General features: G+C 38.5%; 1 protein-coding gene across 1 annotated transcript in view; it reads left to right on the top strand.

Annotated features, from left to right (window-relative positions):
- The first annotated feature begins 626 nt into the window (after positions 1-626).
- Positions 627-7,130, top strand: part of si:ch1073-396h14.1 (disintegrin and metalloproteinase domain-containing protein 10) — a 64,557-nt gene continuing 58,053 nt past the window's right edge. The window contains exon 1 of the mRNA XM_041791855.1: positions 627-688. The gene's annotated coding sequence lies outside the window, so the exon portion shown is untranslated. The remainder of the gene's footprint in view (positions 689-7,130) is intronic.

Below are 7,130 nucleotides of genomic sequence, written 5' to 3'. Positions count from 1 at the left end.
GATGACAGCATGCCGTGGTTCTCAGACACTAACAAAAGCAAAGAGATAAAGTCAGACTCGGTACAGTGTGTGGGAATTATGACATCACGCTGACATGTCAGTGACAATAGCAGCTCTGGTCTGCTACTCACTTCCACAGCCTGCTCTCAGCATTGACCTTAAAAGGACAGCCAGTCTCTTACTGTTTTACTATCTGACTTACAGGCTTACTGACAGGCTGACTGCTGAAGGAGAGGAGGCAGTGAGCCAAGGTGTTACACAGCTTTAACCCACAGTACATAGAGCTGATTAACTTTTACTACTCTTTTGTTCATAATACCTCTTATTTTCTCTCCAAACTTAGTTCCCTGACGCCTTTCATCTTTCTTAAATTCGCCCTTTCCCTCATCTCTTCTTCTCATCTGTCATTGCCTTGTTTTCCTTCATGACCGTGTGTTCACCTCCTGTTAAATAAGGAGGTCAGATAGACACACATACTCTTACACACATCTGGCTGTGGCTGGATTTCACCACTTTGCTGGGAGTGTAAAAAGGAAGGAAAAATGTCTCTGTGTGAGTGGGAGTGACTTGAGCAGTCAGGGTGAGAGAGGATGAGGACGGCCCAGCCCGGCCTCCAGCTCCAGAGTCAGAGAGAGAGGAAAGCCCCTCCTACAGGAAACCAGCGTTCCACTCAGCATGGCCTTTTAAGGTAAAAAACTCCCCAAAACTCTTCTCACTAGGGAACAGAGCAAAGATAAAGTCACATTTAAAGCTACAGACTGAGCAGAGGGAAGCAGGCTGAAGTTGTACGTGTGGGAGACTCTATGAAAAGTTAAAAAAGAGCTAAATTAAATATTTTTAATGAAAGATAAAAACTGGAATCCTCTCATAGTGTTTCCCTCTTTCTGTTCATAAATTATTCACGATGAGTGCAACTATTTTCATGCCATGTGGTTGGTTATTACTCACATTTTCATAACATTTCACTATCAGAGCACTGATGCCTGAGGGCATACTTTAGCTTTGGTCATGACTGTGTCTTTATAGCAACGTCTGAGGCATCATAAGAGCAGAGGAGTGTGGGAAGTAGGCCTCATGCATTTCTTCCACATGGGAAAATTAGCAGTAATTTAAAGTGAATGTAAACAAGAGGCACATTCATGACGTGAGACATTATGGGAAAATTGCTGTGCCAAGAGGGTTACACTAACTTTTTTTATTCATCTCTTTAGGTTCACTGCAGCATTTAACTTTCACTACTGACATGGTGATGTTTGTTTGTTTGTAGGTGGGCGTGTCTGCACACGGCATAACTATTGTTGATTTATTTGCTGCTGCTTTTTTTTTTTTGCAACAGCGTCACTTTAAGGTGTTATTATGTAAAACCATTCATGTGGGATGCTTGGGTGTTTTTTCAAACCTCTTTCATGACCTGTTCAGCAACATCTCTCACTTGTTGTGAGACTTTGTCTCTTTGCTTTGTTCTTGCCAGAGGAGACCCACCTTGCCACAGGGTTTTTAATATATGTAGTGTGGACCTATAAAAAATATTTTAATGTATTAAATTTTACTCTTTATGAGATCAATTAACACTGTTAATTTTGCTGTAATTTTACTTATTAGAGGTGTAACTTTGCCTGAACAACCTGGTTGGAGATCTATTCTCTTCTTGTTCTTACCAATAAGGAAAGATCATATTTACTGTGCATCTTCTCAATAGCTACTCAGTGCTTAAAGTAAACTTTAAATTACAGGATTTTTGCTCTTACATGAGTAGATTTATAGAAAAATTTACAAAAGTAAATTTTAACAGGAGTAACTGTGCTGTTGCTGGAGTACAATAGTCATGTGCTTTTTCCACCTTTGTAAAAATGAAAATGATTAGAACTGGAGATAAGTTTCTAGCTGTAACAATCCTGGGTTTATTAACCTCTGTGCAGATTCAAGCATCTGTCACACACTGAGGATGGCGGTTACTCAGTCTGTAAGGTTGAGAAATAGAGGATGCCAGATCAAGTTTCAGTTTGATCAAGTCTTGAAATTGGTCTGGAAGCTGGAAAGGTGCCTGAGTACTGCAGAGATGCCCTTAAACAAGGCATCAAACCCCAATGCTCAGGTAGTGCTCTGGCAGTCATTTCTTCATCAGTACATGTCAATAACATCCTGTCAGTACATGTGTGTGTATTTCAGTCTGTGTGTGGCATGTCTGACAACATAGTGCAAATATTGACTCCTACCTTTGGGGGAATAATGATGTAGGCCTATATCTTCTTCCCACTGGGCTTCCTATATTTCTCATCTGATGGAGCGTAAAATATCAAACACCCCCTTACAGTTTTATGCACTGATTTTGGCCTGATTTTTGACCTATTATTATTATCACATCTATGAAAAGCTTATTAGCAAAAACATCAAATTAGAGTGTAAAGTGTTGTGTATTGGGGCTTAGCCCAAATTTAGTAGGGTCCAGGGACATGCCTCCAGTCAGTTATATGCACTACTTTCAAGCAATATTCAAGTCAAATTTAGATTAAATATACCAACAAATCTATACATCATTTAGAAAAAAAGAAAAAAAAAATACTTCCACTTTAAAAAAGCCTCCTTGATCACATGATTTTTTAACACAACTGTTGTCAAAGTGCCCACATGATTCTTAAATCATAAAACAGCGTGTTGAAGATCAATAACTTTCACTTACCCGCTCATTCTTTGAAACTTATTTGACATAAACAGAACATAAAACTCAAAATGTGGGGTTCAAGATTTTTTTTTAAATACAGTTCATTTGTTTATTTTAATCAGTTTCTTTTTGCATATCTTCTATCACATACAAAATACTTTTTACCAACCTGAAAGATTTGGTCTCTGACCCAGTAAGCTAATATTGAGCTGCTATGGATCAGCGGTAGAAATGGCCATGTCTCAACCAGGGGTTCAATCCGAAGCTCTTGCAGTCACATGTAGCTGCATCTGTGGCCAAGACACATAACCCCATATTTCTCCCAGTGCTGCATCAGTGCAGTGTGAATGTGCACGAACCGGATTACTTATTACTGACAGTCCCTTTACATAGCAGCCTTTGCCATCAGTGTGTGAATGAGTATGAACACGTAAGTGAGACCTGCAGAGTAAAATGCTCTTTGAGTGGTTGAAGGACTAGAAAATATACAATGTACAAGCCCAAGTTCTTAAAGCTTTACCATATCACATCGGGTTAAAGGAGAAAAGTTGGTGTTAGTTTATCCATCCATTATCTACACCGCTTATCCTATTTGAGTCCAGGGGGGCTGGAGCCTATCCAAGGTGTCATTTGGCAAGATGCAGGGTACACCCTTGACGGGTCCACAGTCAATCACAGGGCTGACATACAGAGACAAACGGAGTTAGTTTATATTTGTCAATATTTGAGTCTCATATATCTGCATTTTTTATTGAAACACACCATTAAACGTGTTTACAGGGCTAGCTCTAGCCAATTTTAGCAACCTAGGCAAGATTCTATTTAGTGCCCCCTATCACCATCACTTCATCATCACCTCAGCGAAAGTTCATAAAGTCTACTTACTTAGATTGGCTTAGTATTTTTTGACTGTAGTAGGAAACATTTTTTATGATGCACAGTGAAATTATTGTGATGTATTCCTTTTGTTTTTCCACTCTTTAGTCTCTAATTACCTACTGCTGTCTGTTTTTCACTGCTTTCCTTATAATAAACTGTCTTCTGCCCAGCGTTTTAAACAGCATCTTATCTTGAAAAGCTGTTTCAAACAATGTTTTATTTCAAAATGAAGTTTCAAACAGTGTTTTATTTTGAAACTCTGGCCCTGCATGTAGAGAGAGAGAGAGAGAGGTTAAAAGTATGAAACTCAGTACTACATAATCTGTTACATTGGTGCTTTTATTCCTAACGTCCAGTGCTCACATTGGCACCCCCTTTAGTGTGGCACCCTAGGCGACCACCTATATCACCTATGGCCAGAACCAGCCCTGTGTGTTTATATTGTCCCCTGTCTCAATGCTGATTTGACAGAGGCACCATGACACCATGTTAACTCAACCATTAGTTTCCTTGGTTGTCTTAACCACTCTGTGGGTGTCTACTCTGGCGCTGCCTCGTCTCGCCTACTGTTATCGGGCCTAACATTTGCCTCTTTGACATTGTTCACAAAGGATGTGTAAATAAAGATCCCTATGGTTGAATGGCTGTAATGAGAGTCTGTTATTCAGGGTGTTTATCACCTCATCACATTCATTTATGTAAGAGAGGAGCTGACAGGAGGAGAGGCAGGGTAGTGGAAACATGGAGGAAAGACAGAAAGACGTAGTCTGGGGACAGAGGGCAGAGAAATGAGGTGAAAGGACAATCACATGTTAACCTTTCTCCTCTGGTATGATGGAGTTTAACTAATGAAATGATAATGTTCTCTGACTATCGCTATAAAGCTCAAAGATTCTATGATTAGAGTGAATTGCACATGCAGGTAATGCCTGATTTACTACATCTGTGCCACAGTTCTGATGTAGCTGTTGAATGCCTTTTCTTTCTTCAGCTCTTCTTTGTTTTTTTTTCTGCAATAATACATAGAATGACCCAAAATTGTCAGAACTGATTACACTCAATTTTATACAATAACTTTGAACATTTTACCTGACTGGATTTCTGTCTTGGGATAACATACAATGCATTTACATTAGTCAGACTTTTTGCCATAACTATTATCCTGCTCCATGGTAAGGAGAAATTCAATTAAATCAAGTTCATCCTACCTGAATTAAATCTGTGAATTACTCCTTTTTTTTTTACTGTAAAGTTTGTCAATAGTGGTATTTTCTGAGTTATAATAAAGTTAAGGCTTTAAAAAAGTTTTACAAGACACTGATATGTTTGAACTACACAGTTTAAAGCAAGACGATTGCAAAAGTCTGTCTTTTTATGCATATCAAAGTCTTGTATTTACATTTTTCTAACCTGTTACATGAAAAAGACCACTGTGGCTAGAGAAGAGCAGGGTGTTTGTGTGTGTGTGGTGAACAAAAAAAACTGCTAAATTGTGGCCAATAAAGCACAAACACTTTATTTAAAGAGGCTATAAAGCTTTGTAGAGCCCAGATGGGTTATAATTCTCTGATGGTTTGCCAAAAGACACAACTCTGATGTCACCAAAATCATAAAGACACAGATTAGGACAGCTGTAGACATATAGACAATGTGGCAAACTCTGCTATAAGAATAAATACACTTTAAAAGTCCCTTTTCCTTCCTGTCTGACTTCAACATCATAGTAAAAGGTACGTGTTAAAGGACAAAGCTGCCAGCATTCAAAGCCATATATCTTAGGTTAACTGGTGCCACTTTTAAGAGCCCATGCAGGAAGAATGTATGACGTTACCCCGCTGATAGTGACTGATAGATAGCGGCCAGCATGGACCCGCTATGTGGCACTGCTGCTGCTATATAATCATCAGAGATCAAAGGTCTCTGACTGAAGGGTCAGCACTTTTCCTGGAAGAGAAGTTAAACAAAAAAAGAGATGAGAGTCAGAATAGCATGTGAATACAGTGGGAAATGTCTCTTTTGTTATTCTCACAAAAAAAATCAAAGAGAACAGATGTTTCAAATTCAGGCTCCTCATCCAGACGCTTGTCCTACTCCAGCTCCCTCTTGGCTTAGCATCACTCTCTCTAGCCCCAGCTCCTCATCTAAAACAATCAAATCCTCCTAAAATTTCTCCTCTCTCACCCCCTCCCGTGCTCCCTCCACTGGCTGCCCACGTTAAAATCTGAAATCCTACAGGAGCTCCCCAAACGCACCCCAGGTCAGCCTTTCTCTGCAGCACTGCATGGATGCATTTTTTTGTCTGACCGCTGGCTGCCGTCTTTCTCTGGGCTTTTGCAACCTGGACACCAGCCCGGCCTTGAAATTTTCTCTCCCTTTCGATTTTCCAATGTAAGACCAAACTTCCCACCCACGACAACCAACGGTCACCCCTTCACTTCTTTGTATAATAAATGTTTGATTCTCTCTCCGCACACTGTCCAGCTAGCTTCTGTGAAATCACACCCACCATTTCAACATATTTCTCCAAGACTAATTATCATTCTCATGTGCACATTTTTCACCACCATAGTATCTCTGTGTCACATACCAAAGCCACACAAATATTGCCTTATAAATCTTGTCACTGAGATAGTTGTAAAATGTTAGAAAATAGCTTAAGAGAATCAATAACATTTTGAAATCAAATCATGGAAATTATATGAGGAAGACAACAGGATGCTTGCACTTGGATACAACATTTAGTGATTTGTGTTGCGTATTTTGTGTGTGTGGTTCAAGTTTATAATAGTTTTGGATTTTTCATTAGTTTTTATTTCTATTTTGTTTTCACTTTCTGTGTTCGATTTCAGTTTAGTTTTTATTAGTTTTGACTGCTGTTAGTAAAGTATAGTTTTTATTTTGCAAAAATGCTTCATTTTAGTTTAGTTTTTTTAGTTTTAGTGTTTTAGTTTTTTACGGATAGATGTTGAGGCTGAGTGAGCGTCATACATTTTTAAAAACATATTAAAACAGGCTACACTTATCATTTTATTTACTTAATGATGATGTTTTAATACAACTCCAGACATAAAACTACCACTGTGTGAAGTCTTAACCAATCAGATCGGGCAGTTTTACACTCCCCAGACTTGTGTGTAGGTGGCAGTAAGTATGGTTGTGTCAAAGACTAAAACTAAGGATATTTTGTCTCCATTTTTATTTTATTTTAGTTATTTTTGTAAGCGCACTATACAGTTTTACTTAGTTTATGTTTTTTTTTTTAGTAAAGCTTAATTTTAATTTAGTTTCAGTTAACCAAAACGATTTTGAATTTTAGTTTTAATTATTTAGTTTTAGTTAACTACAACAATCTTGGTGTGGTTGAGTTAAGGTCTGTATCATTTGACCTCACTCCTGGTTCAACATATGGCTTCAATTAGAGACTAATGGAAGGAGGGAATTGGTCATGTTAGATTCAAAGCTTATACCCCTGCACAAGAGGTACAACAAACACAAGAGTATAAACACACAAAGAAATTATGTGTAAGTGCTGTGCTGTGAGTTTTTATAAAACGTTCCCACCTTCCTTGTTTGTTTTCACCTCCAGCAT

This window comes from Cheilinus undulatus, linkage group 7 (genome assembly GCF_018320785.1).
Source record: "Cheilinus undulatus linkage group 7, ASM1832078v1, whole genome shotgun sequence".
Lineage (NCBI taxonomy): Eukaryota > Metazoa > Chordata > Actinopteri > Labriformes > Labridae > Cheilinus > Cheilinus undulatus.
Note: the sequence above shows the minus strand (reverse complement) of the source record. Positions and strands in the feature narration are given on the sequence as shown.